This window comes from Protopterus annectens, chromosome 8.part1 (genome assembly GCF_019279795.1).
Source record: "Protopterus annectens isolate FY-2018-M chromosome 8.part1, PAN1.0, whole genome shotgun sequence".
Lineage (NCBI taxonomy): Eukaryota > Metazoa > Chordata > Ceratodontiformes > Protopteridae > Protopterus > Protopterus annectens.
In genome coordinates this window covers 411,442,911-411,462,265 of record NC_056742.1, presented here as the reverse complement: position 1 = coordinate 411,462,265, position 19,355 = coordinate 411,442,911, and the positions used below count along the sequence as shown (strand labels likewise).

The 19,355-nt window shown below is 42.7% G+C and overlaps 1 protein-coding gene across 1 annotated transcript in view; it reads left to right on the top strand.

The window, feature by feature from the left end:
* Positions 1-19,355, top strand: part of TENT4B (terminal nucleotidyltransferase 4B) — a 771,840-nt gene that overhangs the window by 52,596 nt on the left and 699,889 nt on the right. The window lies entirely within an intron of this gene.

The following is a 19,355-nucleotide window of genomic DNA, read 5'->3' as shown; positions in this document are numbered from 1 at the left end:
GTTTCTCAGGAATTATCAGACACTATTCCCTTGGATATTTCTACCCCTGCACGTGGAGCTGCTAGGCCACCTGCAGCCATGTCCATTAAGGCCTTTGCCAGGGCTAAAGCAGCTAAAACTACTAAATCTGTGCCTGCTAAGCCCCCCTCTCACAGGCCTAGCTCTAGTTCACAAATGCTTAGTTTAGCAGAGGATCTCATTTCTTTAATCCGAGGATCCCAACCTCAACCAGACAGGGCCTCTCACCCGCCTCCAGAGAAGAGGCCTAGAGCAGAGCCCCATGAGCCAGTGTCTACAGATGATTCCTCTGATGACTCAAATGATACAGACCCTCCAGAGGCCCCATACTCCCCTTATGAAGACTCTGATGGTGAAGAGTCCATTCCTTTTGCCTCTCCGCCTGAGGAATTTTCCTTTGGGGAAACCCTGCATGCTATGAAGGAACAATTTCAGTGGCAGGGCCAGGATTTTTCAGATTCCAGAAAAAGGCTTAGAACTTTTCTGCATTTACCACAACATAGGCCTTTAGCCATACCTCCAGTTCTTTCTGTTGTAGATGATGCATTTAATGATGCTTGTACTGCTCCTGATTCTCTGCCTCCGGCCCCTGTTAAGCCCGATAGATACTACAGGGTCCCGGACACACATTACCACTTGTATAAGGCTCCCCTTGCAGATCCAGAGACTATCTCCCAAGGACCTAAGGCTGTAGCAGCCACCTCTGCCAAAAACCCCCTCCCCTCTGAAAGAGAATCCAGATCCTTAGAGAGATGGGGTAAAAAAGTTTACACTTCTGTTACTCTTTCAGCTAGGGCCTTGAACTGTCAATTTCACATGATGCAGTATCAAGAATTTTTGCTAGATCAGTTAACCAAAAAGTGTCCTCAGATGAAACAGTAGACAAAATATGTGCAGGAAATGGTACATAACATTCAACAAGTCAGTAACCATTCCCTAAAATGCGGCTATGATGCACTGGAGGCTTCCTTTAGATCAGCCATGACTGGCACAGTCATCAGAAGGCATGCATGGCTAAAAGAACAGGCCTTACCAGACCATGTCAAATTAAAACTATTAGATGCTCCTATGGATAAGATCAATTTGTTTGGCTCCCCTGCACAACAAGTACTGAAGAAGATGGAAGAGAAGGCAAAATCTGTCCAAACAGTAAAAGATTTCTTACAGGTCCAACCTCCGAGGTTTAGCAGGAATTGGTCCTTTCCAGACTCCTCCAGAACTCAGAGAGGCAGGAATAGGCGTTCAAGAGGCAGAAGCCAATCCAGGGGTGCTTACAGAGGACGTCAGTGGCAGGGCAACAACCAGCGGGGCACAGCCACAGACACAGCCACCACCACAACTACTGGTCAATCACAGTGACTTGGCTCTGGCACCGCCTACCAGGGAACAACTGCAAGCACCCTTAGGCGGGAAGCTAGCCTTATTTACGACAAACTGGCATTACATCACAAGAGACAAGTGGATTTTACAGATAATAGACCAAGGTTACAGGTTTCACTTCCATACTCTACCAGGGAAGAGAGGAATGCCAAACCTACCTCCAAATCAAAAGACAGAAGCACTAAAACAAATATCCCAATTATTAAGGATGAGAGCTGTAGAAAAGGTACCATCTATGGAGCAAGGGAAGGGATTTTACTCCAGACTCTTCCTGGTACCAAGAAAAGAAGGCAAATGGAGACCTATTCTCAACTTGTCCGCTTTAAACACATTCCTCATTGTTCCAAAATTCAAAATGCTGACCCTACAGCAGCTTCTTCCCATGCTGGGCAAGGAGTCTTGGCTGGTGACTCTAGATCTCAAGGAGGCATACCTGCACGTCCCCATACGACCAAACTGCAGAAGATACCTCAGATTTCTTGCAGGATCAGAGCATTATCAATTCTCAGCATTGCCCTTTGGCTTATCTACTGCGCCCAGAGTGTTCACGAAATGCCTGGCATCAGTAATTGCTCATTGCAGGCTTCAGGGAATCCAAATCTACCCATACCTGGACGACTGCCTGATACAAGCGGACAACAAAAGCAGGCTAGCAGAAGATTTACAAAGGGTCATTTATCTGCTACAAGCCCTGGGATACACAGTCAATTTAAAAAAGTCAAGACTAATTCCATCCCAGAGAATAACCTTTTTGGGTGCAGAGTTGGACACATCAAGGCAAATGGCATTCCTAACTGCAGAAAAACAGGAGCAGCTACCTCTCTACTTCTTGGCCTTAACAAAACAGAACCATCTGACAGCAAGAAAAGTTCTGCAAGCCTTGGGCTTCATGGCATCCTGCATAATATTGGTTCCTCATGCCAGACTGCATATGAGAAAACTACAGTGGTACCTAAGGAATGTATGGTCTCAACACAAGCACAGCTTGGAAACCCAGATTCCCATTATTCCATGCCTGAAGCAAGAATTCCTATGGTGGGCTCAGGCTTGTCAATCAAACACAGGATTGCCTTTTCACAGTGCTCAACCAAGCCAAACCATCACGATAGACGCCTCAGACCTCGGTTGGGGGGCACACATGCTGGACAAGTGCATACAAGGCTTATGGTCTCAAAACCAGCTGCACCTACACATAAATCTAAAGGAGATGCTGGCAGTAAAACTGGCAATTCAGGCATTCAGACCATTCCTTCAGCAAGGTCTATTGAAGATAAGGACAGACAACACCACAGTTATGTGGTACATCAACAAACAGGGAGGCACACACTCGTATCCTCTTTGCCGGATGGCACTGGATCTCTGGAATGTGGCCCTGAGCTACAACATACAGTTAAAAGCAATTTTTGTACCAGGAAAAGAAAACATCCTAGCAGACATTTTAAGCAGGACTACCACGGATGCCCACGAATGGATGCTGCATCCGGACATCTTCAAAACCATTACAAGCAAATGGGGACTCCCAGAAATACTTATTTGCATCCCCACGCAATCACCAACTAAATAAATTCTGCACCAGGACGTACCACCCACTTGCTTGGAAGGTGGACTCCCTATCCTTCAGTTGGAAAAACCTGACAGCATATGCATTCCCACCACTTCCTTTGATGCACAAAGTGCTACTGAAAATCAAAGAGTACCGTCCAAGGATCATTCTGATAGCTCCAGACTGGCCAAGGCAACATTGGTACCCATTACTGAGGAGCATGTCTCGGGAACAAATATGGCCACTACCCCTGGTTCCCTTGCTGTTAACACAGAACAACTACAACAATCTGCATCCAAACCTGAAAACTCTGCAGCTGACTGCCTGGAACATTGCATAAGACCAATTAACCCAAATTTATCCCAAAGGGTTAAAGACATTATCCTTGAGGCTCGCAGACCCTCAACAAGAAAAAATTATTCAGCAAAATGGAAAAGATATCTCATTTGGAGTACTGAAAAAGGAGATGATGTGTCACTGGTAAACATAGCCAGCATTCTGGAATACTTGGCAGAGCTCTTCCACACAGGCCTGTCCTATTCCTCCATCAAGATTCATGCATCAGCTATTTCAGCAGAATACGACTTGGATCCTCCTGTCTTCTCACACCCTCTGCTCAGACAGTTTCTGAGAGGAATTAAAAATGTAAAGCCTCCTAGGAAGCCACCATTACCAGCATGGGACTTGAACTTTGTGCTAGAAAAATTGACACTTCCTCCTTTCGAACCAGCAGCAACAGCAGAATTGCAATACTTATCATGGAAGACTGCTTTCCTGCTGGCAATCACTTCAGCAAGAAGGGTATCTGAACTTCAGGCATTAATGGCAGTGCAACCCTTCCTGATCTTCCATCAAGATAGAGTGTCCATGAGAACAAATCCTTCCTTTATGCCTAAGGTGGTTTCCAGAGTTTCTTTAAATCAGGCTATCCACCTACCTACATTCTTCCCTAACCCACAGAACAGGGGAGAAAGACTGCTACATACCTTGGATGTACATAGACAATTACGCTATTACCTGGACAGGACCAAGGGCAATAGAAAAACTGACCAGCTACTGGTAGCATATGCAACAGGAAGGGAAGGAAAAGCAATTTCAAAACAGACAATCTCCAAGTGGATAGGAAATTGCATTAGATTTTGTTACTCCTACCATGGAAAGAAAACTCCAGAGAACATCAGGCCTCACTCTACAAGGGCAACAGCCACTACCACAGCCTTCTTACGAGGAGTGGCTACCAAGGACATTTTAGAAGCTGCTACTTGGAGCTCCGTGCATACATTTGCCAAGCATTATAATTTACCTCTATACTCTAGATCCCGAGCAGGCTTTGCCACTGCTGTTTTGCAAAGGATCCTAACTACACCATAACTTTATTTGTCCACCTCCCCCAGTTTGGCTATGGTATTCTACCCATTTGTGAAGACTGCAGATGCATCCTTGAAGGACATAGTACAGTTTTGTACCTACCATAAATGTAGATGTCCGATAGGAATGCATCTGCAGTCAGGATTACCCACCCGCCTTCCCCTCTGTGGTGCTCCTAGGGTATTTGCCCATCTTATAGCTAGCTGGGGGAATCTATTATGGTGTATTTGTTTGTATATATGTACATACATGCTTATTTTTTGTGTTTGCTCTCTACTATTTGGAATCATTGGCATTTATCCAAATTTAGCCTTTCAAGAGGGCTCCTGGCATCTGGGGCAAGAAACACTGAGGAAAATGGCGTCGGCTGATGCCTTTATACCCGAATAACTGCAGCTATGACGTCGGGTGAAGTGCGACACCAGCCGAGGCCAGACCCAGACTTTGGAATCCGGCCGACCGAAGGGCTGCCTGACGACAAGACAACCCATTTGTGAAGACTGCAGATGCATTCCTATCAGACATCTACATTTATGGTAGGTACAAAACTGTACTTTCTGAGGGTAAACTGCAAGAAAAAGGACAAAAAACTTAGACGTGACAGGGCTGCTGTCCACCCTCTCCCGGGCATCTCTCTTGAGGCCAGTGAATGCTCGGAGGGTAATTCAATGGGTGCTTTGGATTCCTGTGCCACGCCGCTTTTGGAGGCTGGCATGGCTCCTACTCCTTGCATGACTTTGGAGGTTTTACAGATATCTGTTCAGATGTTGAGGGGGAACCTTTGCTGATTATATTTGAAGGACCAAAGGGGATTCTGCAGATGGGAGGAGATCCCTGCTAAAATTGACTGTCACCAAGGTTCTGACCATCTTAGCGTGTTTCATGCAGATGTCCCACAGAAAAAGAAACCGAAAACCAAGCATCTTTCAGCTGCATTTAAGGATGTTCTTCATGTTTCACTGTTGCAATCATTACATTTGGGTAATCTGTTGGCAGGTTGCCGTCAGTCAGCCTGAATTCCATAGTCTTGGATCCTGCATCAGTTGCTGTCTCCTCTTCCATGACGTCAGGTCGTCAGGGGTATAAAACATGCAGCCGACGCCATTTTCTTCAGTCTTTCTTGCAGTGTGGTGCCCGAAGCAGAAGCATTTCACAAGTGCCGGTTGGCCGACTACTGAAATGTTTGAGTTTCAGAACCGAAGTCTTCACTAAAGCTAAGTTACCCCATTGAGGAAACTTTTTTCTTGCTTATTACCGATGTCAGAAAAAGTTAATAATTGTATTACTTGTGGAAAGCAACTACCTCATAAGGATTTCTATTTATACTGTATTCCTTGCCTAGGCTCTGATCACAACGTGCCTGGCTGTCGGTTTTGTGCTAGATTTAACCAACGCACTATTAAGCGTCTGTATATTTTTGCATCAAAGTATTTTGGAAACAGATTTAACTACCCAGAAATGTCGTCTGATAGCAATCCGACTACCGGAGTATATAAAAAAAAACGCAAAGAAAAGGACAGAGAAAGGCAGTCGAGATTCAAAACCAGCAATGAAGCTTCTCCTAAGCCAGTCGCTGGTTCGCCGGTACTCAGTGAGGTGCTTTACTCAGCCCCTGATAACCGCTACCTTCGAGTCGCAGGCCTCTACTGACACCCATGTGGAGTCTGGCATGCCGCAAGATACTCAAGGTATTGGACCGACGGATGTATCTCCCTCGGATGGGTCCCGAGCTGCTGAGCAGGCACCGGCTTCTGAGAGTGTATTCAGACCTCAACATTTGTATATCAAACCAACGACAGCTGCAAGACCAAAAACAAAAGCAACTTCTAAAACTAAAAAAACGACTCATGAGCCACGTGCACAGGCCTCTATGCCTAAAAAAACAGATGATCAAAATGGCTGAAGACCTTATTACCTTGATCAGGGGGACCCATCCCCCTCCTGATAAGAGGCCTAGGCAAGACACTGATTATGAATCTTCAGATCAGGTTTCTATTTCTTCTGATTCCTCTTCTGATCAGGAATTATCTGTACCTCCCTATGAGGATTCTTATGCTGAGGAGTCTATTCCATCTGCATCTCCTCCTGAGGATTATTCATTTGGAGAAACCTTGCATACTTTGAGGGTGCATTTTCACTGGGAGAGTCAAGACTTCTCGGAATCAAAAAAGAGGCTCAGGGATTTCCTTCTTCTCCCTCAGTGCAGGCCTTTAGCCACTCCCCCAGTTTTAGACATTGTGGATGATGTGTTTTCGGAGTTGAGCTTGTCCCCTAACTCCTTACCTCCAGCTCCCAGTAAGCCTGACCGATATTACAGGGGCCCCTGACTCGCATACATTTTTATTTAGAAACCCTGCTGCTGATCCTGAAACTATTTCACAGGGTCCAAAGGGAGTTAAGGCCTCAACAGCAAAAATCCTACCCCTCTGACAGAGATTCAAGGGCACTGGACAGATGGGGAAAAAAGGTTTATACATCTGCAACCTTGGCAATCAGGGCCTTAAACTGTCAATTTCATATGCTTAAGTACCAACAACATGTTATGGGATTGCTGAAACAGAAAATGATGATGATTTCAGAATGTGCAGAAAATAAAGAATTGCAGGAATTATTGCATGCAGCTGAACAAGTTGGAAAGCAATGTGGTTTTGTTTCCTTAGATGCCTCTTGCAGGGCCTCAGTTACTGGATCTGTGATTAGGAGGCATGCCTGGTTAAAGGAACAAAATTTACCTGATCATTGTTAAAGCTAAATTGCTAGATGCACCTTTACAGCATGATTCTCTGTTTGGTATTAAGGCAGAAGAGGTTTTAAAGAAAATGGAAGACAAAGCTAAGTGTATGCAAACTGTTAAAGACTTCTTACAAGAGCAGCCACCAAGATTCGATAGACACTGGCCTACCAAAAATTGGTCCTTTCCTGTGTCAGACAGAGCTCAAAGGTGCAAATCCAGAAGCCCTAAGGGTTCCACATACCAGGCGCAAGATTCATACAGGTCAAAGCAATGGGGTGCTTCCACCTCCAAATCTGGAGGAGATAAAGCGCAAACCTACAGAAAGCAATCCCAATGACTTCCCTCTGCCTACACCAAGCAATTATCTTTTGGCAGCACCCATAGGGGGAAAATTAGCACTTTTTGCTCAAAATTGGTAGTTAATAACCTAGGACAAGTGGGTACTAAACATCGTATCACAGGGATACAGATTCCGTTTCCACACTCTGCCAACGGCAAGTGGTTGGCCAGATCTGCCACAAAATCAATGGGCAGAGGCACAGAAACAGGTTACGTCCCTCATGGATATGGGGGCCATTCCGACAGTACCAGAACAGGAAAAAGGACAAGGTTTTTACTCAAGACTGTTCTTGGTACCCAGAAAGGACAAGGCCTGGCGGCCGATACTGGATTTATCGATTTTGAACACATACCTGGGCATTCCAATATTCAAAATGCTGACTTTGCAGTAGCTTCTGCCCATGCTGGGCAAGAATGCTTGGCTGGTGACTTTAGACCTAAAAGAGGCATACCTTCATGTCCCAATAAGACAATTGTGCAGAAGGTACCTCAGATTCAAGGCTGGCTTAATGCATTACCAGTTCTCTGCACTGCCCTTTGGCTTGTCTACTGTGCCCAGGGTCTTTACAAAGGGACTGGCACCAGTTATTGCATTTTGCAAACAAAGAAGTATACAGATATATCCTTACTTGGACGACTGTCTCATTCAAGCAGGGAACAAGGACACTCTTCTTCGACACCTGGCGTTTGTGAAAAGGCTTCGAGCATGCCTAGGGTACACAATAAACGAAAATAAGTCACAACTGGTACCCTCTCAAAAGATAACATTCCTGGTTGCAAGCTTGAATACAACTGCCCAGATGGCTTACCTCACGCCAAACAAACAAAGGCAATTGACTACTTACTTCAGACTGATGGCAACAAAAACCCAGTCTTCTGCAAGACTAATTCTGCAGGCTCTGGGTTTCATGGCATCCTGCATATTACTGATTCCATATGCAAGACTGCATATGAGGAAACTTCAATGGTACCTAAAAAGTTTATGGAGTCAGCATTCTCACAGTCTAGAAACAATGCTTCCTCTCATTCCCTGCCTGCAACAGGAGTTTCTGTGGTGGGCAAAGGCATGTCACCAAAACATGGGAAGGCCATTCACTCTACCCCCTGCCAGCCAAACCATGACAACAGATGCATCAGATTATGCCTGGGGGGCCCACATGGCAGGAAGATGCATTCAGGGCATATGGTCACCAAAACAAATGCATCTGCATATCAACCAGAAAGAGATGCTAGCTGTTCAAAATGCCCTAACAGCCTTCAAGGACTTATTTCATCCAGGATAACTACTGATAAAGACTGACAACACCACAGTCATGTGGTATATAAACAAGCAAGGGGGCACACGCTCATACCCCCTCTGCAGATTAGCCATGGCACTGTGGAACGCAGCTTTGACGTACCAAATATATCTTCAAGCTCAATTCCTGCCAGGAAAGCAAAACACTCTGGCAGACAATTTAAACAGAAACCTTATGGATCCTCACGAGTGGAAACTAAATCCACAAGTCTTCAGCATGATAACAGAGAAATGGTGGAGCCCAGACGTAGATCTGTTTCCCTCTCCTCAAAATTATCAACTGAAAAGATTCTGCACAAGGACTTATCACAGACAAGCATGGAAAGTGGACGCCCTATCCTTCAGTTGGAAAAACCTATCAGTTTACGCCTTTCCTCCTCTGCCTCTTCTCCCCAAGGTCCTCCTAAAAGTCAGACAAGAGAAACCAAAGATGATACCAATTGCCCCGTACTGGCCGGGCCAATACTGGTACCCAATCCTAAGGAACTTGTCTCAATACCCAGCTTGGACCTTGCCTCAAAGACCACAACTACTGTCCCAGCAAAACAATCAGATCCTGCACAATCAACTACAGACTCTGAACCTGGCAGCGTGGCTAATCATGTAATCATGCAAACAACACCTCTCAGTAAAGCTGTGATGGATATCATTTTGGAAGCCAGAAGGCCTAGTACTAGAAAATCTTATGCTGACAAATGGAAAAGATTCTGTGCTTGGAATCAAGCACAAGGAACTGATACAGCAGAACCAAATATTCCTCAGATATTGCAATACTTAACTGAGATGCTTCACAAAGGCCTGTCTTTCTCATCAATTAAAATCCATGCCTCTGTCATTCGGCTTATTACAATACATAGCCACCAATCTTTTCTCATCCTTTACTAAAGCAGTATCTTAGAGGAGCCAAAAATTTAAGGCCTCCTAGAAGATCACCATTGCCTGCATGGACCTCAATTATGTGGTGGAAAAGCTCACCCTGCCTCCATTTGAACCAGCTGCTACCGCTGATCTAAAGGTCTTATTTATATTTATTTATTTATTTATTTATTTGAAGTTTGTTTACCAGGATAATCCATTGGACTGAATGAGCCCATTTTCAATGGAGTCCTGGGGAGAAAAGCTCCAAAGATACAATGTCAAAAACAAAATGTCAAAAATACAAATAAGAATAAAGTCAATTATAATAAGTAGAAAATAACATCTAACTTAAAGTAAAATATAATAGGTAGAACATAACATCTACTGATTGATAAGTATCACAGTAGTACATGTAAGCACAAGATAGTATTAAGAAAAACAGGAAATGCAACAGAACTGCAATACAAGAATAACAAATAAGTTTACAATTTTTAATTTCTATATTCAATAGTAAATGTAAGGAGAGAAAGTATTAGTTAAGAATATTAGTTAGTAGGTATGCACAGATAGCAGTTACATAAGTGGTTGATTATAGTAGGAGTGTTCCTATAGAAGGGAAGGGATTATAGAATAAGGAGTGTGAAGTAGCTGGAGGAATTTATGTAGGGTGGGTACAGGAGCATTCCCAGTGAGAAGATAGATGTGAATGGAGGAGAGATTTAAAGATAGGAAGGCTGCTTATCATGGAAAACAGCTCTGCTACTAGCTACTGCTTCAGCAAGAAGAGTTTCAGAGCTACAGGCCCTCATGGCTATAGAGCCTTTTATCATATTTTACCCAGACAGGGTATCTCTGAGGACAAATCCTACTTTTATGCCTAAGATGGTTTCCAGTGTGGCTCTTAACCAAACAATTTACCTGCCAACCTTTTTATCCAAATCCACAGAACAAGGGGGAGAGAATTCTGCATTCCTTGGGCATAAACAGCTGAGATTCGGCTTAAGCAGGACTAAAGCGCAATTACTAGTGACATATGCTGCAGGATCAGAGGGCAAGGCTATTTCAAATCAGACAATTTCAAAGTGGATAAGCCACTGCATCAGTTTCTGCTACTTACACCATGGTAAACCTGTGCCCAAGGGCATTAGGTCTCATTCCACCAGAGCTGCAGCTACTTCAGCAGCCTTTCTAAGGGGAGTATCAACCAAAGACCTTCTAGAGGCTGCTACTTGGAGTTCTGTTCACACCTTTGCAAAGCATTATCATTTGCCTCTTTACTCTAAATCCAGAGCAGGCTTTGCCACTGCAGTTCTGCAGGGCCTTATAGCCGCTCCTAATGCTGTTTAGCTCCAGCCTCCCAACCATAGCTTTGGGATTCTACCCAAATGTAATGACTGCAACAGTGAAACACGCAGAACATAGTACAGTTGTGTATACTTACCATAAATTTAGATGTTCGAGTGTATTCATTGTTGCACTCCAAATTACCCTCCCGCCATCCCCGTCATTATTTTATTTTTATTTATTTATTTATTTATTTTATTTTACATTTGTTGACCGGGCTAATCTAGCTGGATATATGTCCATTTTCAGTAGAGGCCCGGGGGGAAAAGCTCCACTAGTTGTAACAAGTATCATCATAAAAAGGCAATAAAAGTTTACATTGGAAACATAAGTAGTTATAACAAGTTAAACAGATAATATAAATTGAACATAAGTTTTTTTTTTTTTTTTTTTTTTTTTACTATAGTCATATGACAACATATATTTACAAGGGTTTTTTTTTTTTTGGGCAGTGAAAGTTAACAAGGGAAAGGGTGAAGGAAAAAATGAGGTTAGTCTGGATTAGTGCAGGAGCAAAGCCAATGTTTATTGAGATAAATTATCAGTTGTCTTTTAAAAAGTAGGAAAGAGGTCAAAGATGTGATATCAGAGGGTAATTTATTCCATATTTTTCCAACAGAGTTGGAGAATAGACAGTCACCTGCATAATTGTTGGGTTTGGTAATATTAATCTGAAGTTTATTTAAAGAACGTAGTTGCTTCAGGTTATTATATGGTGAAATAAGGCTAGAAAGTATTGGTGTGTTGGCTGGCTGGTGTAGAATCTTATAAGCTATTAAGAGTTGTTGAAGTACAAGTTGGTTAGGAAGTTCGATCCAGCCTAGTTCTTTTAAGTTCAAGCAGTGATGAGTTTGAAAAGGAGATCCTACTGCGTATCGAGCTATATTATAATAGGATGATGCTAGTTTTTTAATGTTGTTTTTGGAAAGATTAGTGTAAATGGGGGAAGCATAGAGAAGAGTAGAGATTAGGTGAGATCTAGCTATGGTGGACCTTTGCTGTAGGTGTTAGGAAAGGTTTGATTCTGTAAAGGAATCCTATTTTTTTATTAACTAATTTTATTGTGTTGTTGATGTGAGAGTCAAAGTTGAGGTTATTATCAATAGTTATTCCTAATAGTTTTGTGGTCAAGTCAGGAGAAATGAGAGTACCGTCAGAGGAGGTAAGAGTGAAATATGGTGGAGTAGATTTACGAGTAGGTGAAAAAAGTAACAGTTTGGTTTTCTTGGGGTTAAGGAGTAGACAGCGGTGAGAGAACCAATGTTCTACAGCGTTAAAAGCTTTTTGAGTAAGAGACTGGAGTTCTGTTTGGGAGGTAGCAGTACAGATTATAGTAGAGTCATCTGCGTATTGTATGCAGGTAGTATATGGGATAGCAGATTGTAGGTCGTTAATAAAGATTGAAAATAGAAGAGGGCCTTTGTCTTTCCTTCTCTATCTTCTACAACCTATGTGGTATATTTGCTTGTAGATGAAGGTAAAGTTTATATTGATGCATGTATATTTATATATATATATATATATATATATGTATGTGTATATATATATATATATATATATATATATATATATATATATATATATATATATATATATATATGTATATATATATATATATATTTTTTTTTTTTTTGCCTACCTTTTTGCGGGCACCTGACACTGGGGGCAAGAAAAACTAAAGAAAATGGCGTTGGCTACATGTTTTATACCCCTGACGACCTGACGTCATGGAAGAGGAGACAGCAACCGACGCAGGACCCAAGACTCTGGAATTCAGGCCGACTGAGGGCAACCTGCCAGCAGATTACCCAAATGTAATGACTGCAACAGTGAATACACTCTAACATCTACATTTATGGTAAGTGTACACAACTGTACTTTCCCCAACATGTGTGGCAGGATTTTTTTACTCTGGAGTTTAATGCTTTAATGGCTTTAAAGCTGCCTTAGGAGTAACTGTGACTACCCCTCCCTGGTCTTCAACTCCTCTTAAAAGACGTTTGAAAACAGGATTGCTCTGAGGATCAGTACTCTGGGGAAGAGTCCTTTACTTACTCTTTCCAGATCCCTTCCCCCTTGGACTGTGGTTCAGAGGAAGATGATTCTATTAGTTCAGATTCTCCTTTGGAGGAGCACTCTTTTGGGGACACTTGTTACCCATATGATGGAATTCTTAAAGTGCGATTGTTCCCAAGTTTCTGACATCCAGAAAAGTTATTATGAGATCCTTCAGATGCAGTGTCCCAAACCTTCTGTTGTTCCCCCTCTTCTGTCTGCCCTCCTGGATGCTTTTTCAGCAGCTTCTGTGGCTTCTGATTATCAGCTCCAGCTCTCAAGAAACCTGACCGATTTTGTAGAATGCCTGATGAATGTAAATTCTTGTGTAGAATGCCCTTGTCTTAGTCCTTCTGTAATGTCCATCTCTTCAGACAAGCCGCCTAAGCTTTTGCCCTCTACCATGGTGCTTCTCTCAGATAAGGTTGGCAGGACCATAGAGAGGTTAGGTAAAAAGGTCTATGCTGCAGCCAACATATCCTTTAGGGTCATTAACTTTTAGACTTGTACGGCTAGGTATGTTTTGGCCCATTCTTTCTTAGGTTGCTTCTGGCTTCCCTGAATCTGAGGAGAAGGTTTTGGCCCTTTCCTTGTTAGGTTCCACCTCTCATGTTGCCTACCATTCTATTAAGTGCAGTCACAATGCTGTTAATGCTTAATCTAGGGCTGTTGTATTTGTTTCTGTCTTGATGCATTAATTGTGGCTTTGCTTTCAGGCTTCACCTGATGGCTTTAAGGCGAAATTGTTGGATGCTCCTTTGGATAACAAAAATCTTTTTGCTGCTTTTGCTGAACTTTTTAAGTCTCTGCAGGATAATGCAAGGCTTTGTAGGAATTGAAACATAGTTTTATCTGTCCTATTCCAAATTTTTAAACTAATTACCCTTCCAAAGCTGTTTTTATTTGTAGGCAATCTCGTCCTCCACCCAAGGGTATAAAGGGTTCTAGACATATGCCTCCTGCTAAGTCCACTCAAACACCTACTTCCAAGAAACCTGCCTTTCAGGACAAGCCAGTTTCTGTTTGCCAGTTTGGTTTCCCTTGGCCAGGTCCCTTTATTTCTTTCCCTTTCCCTTCCAAACTGAGTAAGAATCGCAGCAGACTCTTGGGTTCTGTCTGTCATCCACCAGGGGTCTTTCATGGATTGGAAATCTTTTCCTCCATTTTTTTTTTGGGGCATCCCTCAACCTCCTCGGGAACAGCTTCCTTTTTTTTTTTTTCAGAAGTGCGTCTTTCTTTGTTTGTCCAGGGCACCATTCAAGCTGTATCCCCATCCCAGGTGGTGAGGGTTTTTTACTGCAGAATGTTTCTGCTTCCCAGGAAGGAAGGCACTTGGAGACCAATTCTAGACCTTTCTCAGCTCAACATCTTTCCCAAGATTCCTTCCTTTAAGATGTTGTCTGTCGAAATGTTATTTCCTGCTCTTCTTCCCAGGGCCTTTCTGGTGTCTCTGAATCTCAAGGATGCCTACCTTCATATTCCCATCCATCCCCTTTTGAGGAAATGCTTACATTTTTCTGATTCTTCCTTGCATTGTCGGTTCTATACTTTACTCTTTGGCCTCTCCACTGCCTCAAGAGCCTTCACCATATGCCTTGCTCTTGTCATTGCTTTTTTTTGTAGGAGAGCGGGGATCAAATTAGCCTTGTTTCTGTTTTGGGTGAATGAGTCAGTGAAGCTAATTGAAGGCAGTTTTAGTACTGTGATTGGGGCAAGAACAGTGTTGTGTATTGGCTATGAGACTGTTGTTGGTGAGATGGTCCATGGGTTGAGTATGGATACATTTTTCTAATATTGTGGATGGGGAGAATAGAATTGTTATTGGTCTGCATTTTGAGAATTCGGTTGAGTTACCACCTTTTGTGTAGGAGAGTGATGTAGGACATTTTCCATATAGTAGGAATGTAGTTTTCTGCTGTTGAATAGTCGACTAAAATAAGCCAGTGATGGTTTTACATCTAGAATCTAACTGGTGCCATTTAGTTTAATAATATATTCCTTAACATCCTAAAAGTATGAAACTGAATTCTCAATGGTAATATTTTAGCATGTTCCCACTGCAGAGCTGAAGGAAGGAAATAAAAGTTGTCTCTGTTAAATTTTGCCAGCTTGTGTACTTTGTTTTTTTTAAGTTACAGACCAATTTATGTTAAGAAATTGTCTGAGTAGGTATGCAATAAGGTAGTCAATTATGGTGTCAGGGAGGCAGGCCAAAGAGTTTTTTAGTGTATGTTTTATTTGTTAGGATCTAGTCTAGAATTGTCAGTTCTGGTAGGGGATTCGATTAATTGGGAGAAAACAGGCAGGTTTAGGGAGTGTGTGTGTGTGTGTGGGGGGGGGGGGGGTCTGAGTTGCAGGCTTCCCAATTAATAACAAGGTCAGCTATTGTGATGATTTCATGTTGAAGGTTTTGGGAAATCCAGTGGAAGATTTCTTCTGCTTTTCAGTATATTATTACCTGGAGGTATATAGATCCCCACTACGGTTATGGACCTTTTTGGATTTATCTTAATTTTGGTGAGTATAATTTCTGTGTTAAATGTTGGAACCTTAAGGGTATGGCATTTAATGTCAGTGTTGTTTTTACATATGATTGCTATACCTCTTCATCCTTTTATCAATCCTGTGCATATTGTAGCCTAGGGGTAAAATTTATTTGCGTTTTATGTCTACTTTTAACCAAGTTTCTGCAATGAGCATTACATCAGAAGAGTGTAGTGCCAAGTCGGTGTCGAATTCTTGTATACTGTTTCATATGCCTCTGAGGTTAATATTTAGTAAGAATAAGTTGGATCCTCTAGGAGAAGAGTATGGAGGGAAAGGGTGATTTGTGGCTGAGGGGAAGGGAGAGTTTTGTTGAGGTTTGAGTTAGGATGTATGTCTTCACAATGTTTCAGTTGTATTACTACATGTTGTCAGGAGTAAGTCCATTTTGTTTATAGTTTCTTTTTTTGGCGTATTTGACATGGAACATTTAACATGAAAGGAGGTGGCCAACAGAGCATGCTGCTTTGCCAGGGATGGTCTGCACCTCTAACTTCTAGGCTTTCAGATATTAGCTAAAATGTTGTTCTCCCTCATAGTGCCTCATTTAGGCAGTACCAACCTGACAATCCTTCAGAGATAGCAAATCAAAACCAAGAAAATCTAAAGATGTTACTGCTCAGTGCTAGGAGTCTTAAACAAGAGGCTGTAGTCTGTGAGAAATACATGGTTTAAAGCTGCTGAGAGCACCCCGGCAGTGCAAGGTTATAAAGCCTTCCACACATTTAACCAAGTTAATACACCGGCAGGGACATGCTGTAGGTATATTGGATACTCTAAATTGGCCCTAGGCATGAGTGTGTGTGTGCCTTCCGTGGAAGGTTGGGTGCCGGGCTGGCAACTTGACACCGTAAAACTCCACTGCCAATCCTGAGCGGACAGGTGATCAGCTGTGACAACCCCTAACTGGGAAAAGCCGAAAGAAGAAGACTACACAGGCAGGGACAAAGGATGCAGGTGTCTCAGTTTACTTCAAATGAATATACCTCAAGGCTGGTCAGACATGACAATGCATTTCAGCTTCTCCACTTTCACAGTAGGCAAAGTCCCATTTCACTTCCTTGCATGCTGTAGGTTCCCCTCTATGACCCAGGAAACTCGCAGCACATATTTAAGCTTACTGGAGATGCTCCCCATCCGACCCAGTACCATATTCATGGATGAATTTAATTACACACTGTTAACTGGGAATACTATACAACACTAAACATGCAGGCACAGAGATTCCTGGACTGTCTAAGCACCAACTTCCTGGTCCAGCTTGTCGGTATGCTGACCACAGATGCAAACATAATGGTTCTGGTTCTCATTAATTATGGGAGAGTGCTGCAGTGTAATGACTTCTCTGGTAAAAGAAAAACATGGAACCCTGCAACATTCAGGAACTACTGCAATGCTAACTGTCTACTACTAAGTGATAACCTGTTAAAATTTTAATCCAGAACACTGTTGACTATGTAAAACTGTTCACAGAAATGCTATACAAGCATGTTAAAATCTGCATAGAGGCAGTTTTACCCACCAGGTATAAGTACAGAACTATCTTTAAAAACAAGCCACCCTGGTGGAATCCCATTAGTAGTAGGCTGTATAACAGAAGGAAGAAAATGCTAATTACCATGATGTGTAGCATCCAGCAGGATAAAAGTGCTCTCCTCAAACTAAACAGTAATGAAAACATATCTACAAAAGCCATATTCCAGGTAAATCCTGCATCCCAGGCCAAGGACAACCACAAGGCATTCTTCATCTATGTCCACAACTTCAGAGACAGTGCACAATTTGGTGCAGAGCTCAGAAGATGCAGCAAACCTATTGGCAGACAGATTCAGCTCTAACTTTGCCCTCGCCTTCCTCACGAAATGCCATCAAATATAAATCCCCTGCCGAAGACCAAGAACAGTTTAACAAAAGGCCTTCTAAATAGCATGAAACGTGACCTGTCAAATCCTCCAGAATCTCTTTATAATCATAGCCTCCAAATGTGCTTCACTGCTGCACAAAGGCAGATCATTTATGAAGCCTGGAAACTATAGTATAATGTCTCTCTAGTTTCATATGCAAAGCCATGGAAAGATTATCATGGAAATGATCAGTAATGACATAAGAAGCCTCCAGACACTGGACCCAACCCAGTTTGGTTTTGTCAAGGGCAGGTCATACTTGGTCAACCTGGAGGACTTCTTTAAGAAGGTCACCAAGCAGTTGACAAGGGTAAAACTGTTGTCACTGCCTACCTTGAACTGGCCAAGGCATTTGATGCAATACCCCACTCGGGCATTGTTGACAAATTCAAGAGGTTGGGTGTAAACCTTTGTCACCTGGTGGATAGCCAGCTGTCTCACGTATAGGACACAGGAAGTTGAGAGTCCACCAGCAGAGTCCCTCGGGGATCAGTCCTGAGAGCGCTCCTTTTTGGCATCTACTTCTCTAAAGTCAAGACTAACATCATGGGCCTCTGACTGACTAAATTTGCAGACAGTTGCAAATTAGGAGCGGTCCTAGAATCCACCACTGACACTTAACTGTCTCTGTCATCCCTTCTTGGAGAACAGTGACTGGTGTCTAAGCCGTGGACTAAAGTTGAATGCCAAGAAATACGTAATAGTCTTCTTTGGGAAGTTAGCCACTCCTGGTATCTTCTGTTATTGACAATGCATCACTAAGAGTTGACCCAGTACACACAGACTGTAATCTAGCATTTGACCATTTTGTCTGTGGTAGTGAGAAAAATCATTCTACGTTGTGCAACTTACTTGCTGCTGTTTATAAAGAAGTCACAGGTGGTTTTCGAACTACGCTTTTTCGAAAATCCTGTTGGAAGAACAGTCTGCTTGATTATAGTAGCATGCACCCACGACATGTTTTTCCTACGATTGTTAAAGGACAATTTAATAGGCTAAAAAGGATATGTAGGAATGAGGGTGATCTGAGTGTTGAGACAGATTCATTAGAGTCCTTGTTTAGAGACAGCGGTTATGTTAACACAAAGACTAAGGCCAGAACAAAGACATTGGAGATCTCCAAACTCTGGACCCCACACAGTTTGGTTTGTAAAAGGCAGATCATGCCTCCTAAACCTGATGGACTTCTTTGTAGTAGTCACCAAAGCCATAGATGAGGGTAAGGTGGTTCACACAGCCTATCTAGATCTCGCCAAGGCGTTCAACACCATCCCCCACTCTGGAATTATAGATAAACTCACTAAACTAGGTATAAATCCCTGTGTCACAAGATTGGTGCCAGCTGGCTTACTGACAGAACCCACACCGTGAAAGTAGCAGATGCCAAATCAGATTTCAGACCAGTGACAAGTGGAGTACCACAGGGTTCAGTCCTGGGTCCTCTCCTGTTAGCCTGTACTTCAGAGAAGTAGATACCAAACACAGAAGGTCTTTGGTTAACTAAATTTGCAGATGACTGCAAACTAGGAGCCATAATTGAAACTACTAACGATGTGGACATCCTACAAAAGGGCCTCACTGAGACAGATGCCTGGTGTCAAAGACATGGTCTCAAGCTCAATGCCAAAAAGTGCATTGTCATCCCCTTTGGTAAAAACTCTGTACCCATGAACTACCACATAGGCGGTAGTCTACTTAACACCGAAAGTGTGATAAGAGACCTTGGGACACAGGTGGACAGTAGTCTTTCCTTTGATAATCACATTGCCACAGTGGTCAGGAAATCCTTCTACGTGGCACACCTCATCACAAAAGGTTTCTCATCCAGAAAAAAAGAGATCATTGTTCCCCTCTGCTCATCACTCATTAGACCCATTATAGAGTACAACGCCCCTTTTGGTATGTACCTCACAAGACATCTACAACAACTGGAAAGGCCGCAAAAATACCTCACAAAGAGGATTACTGGCC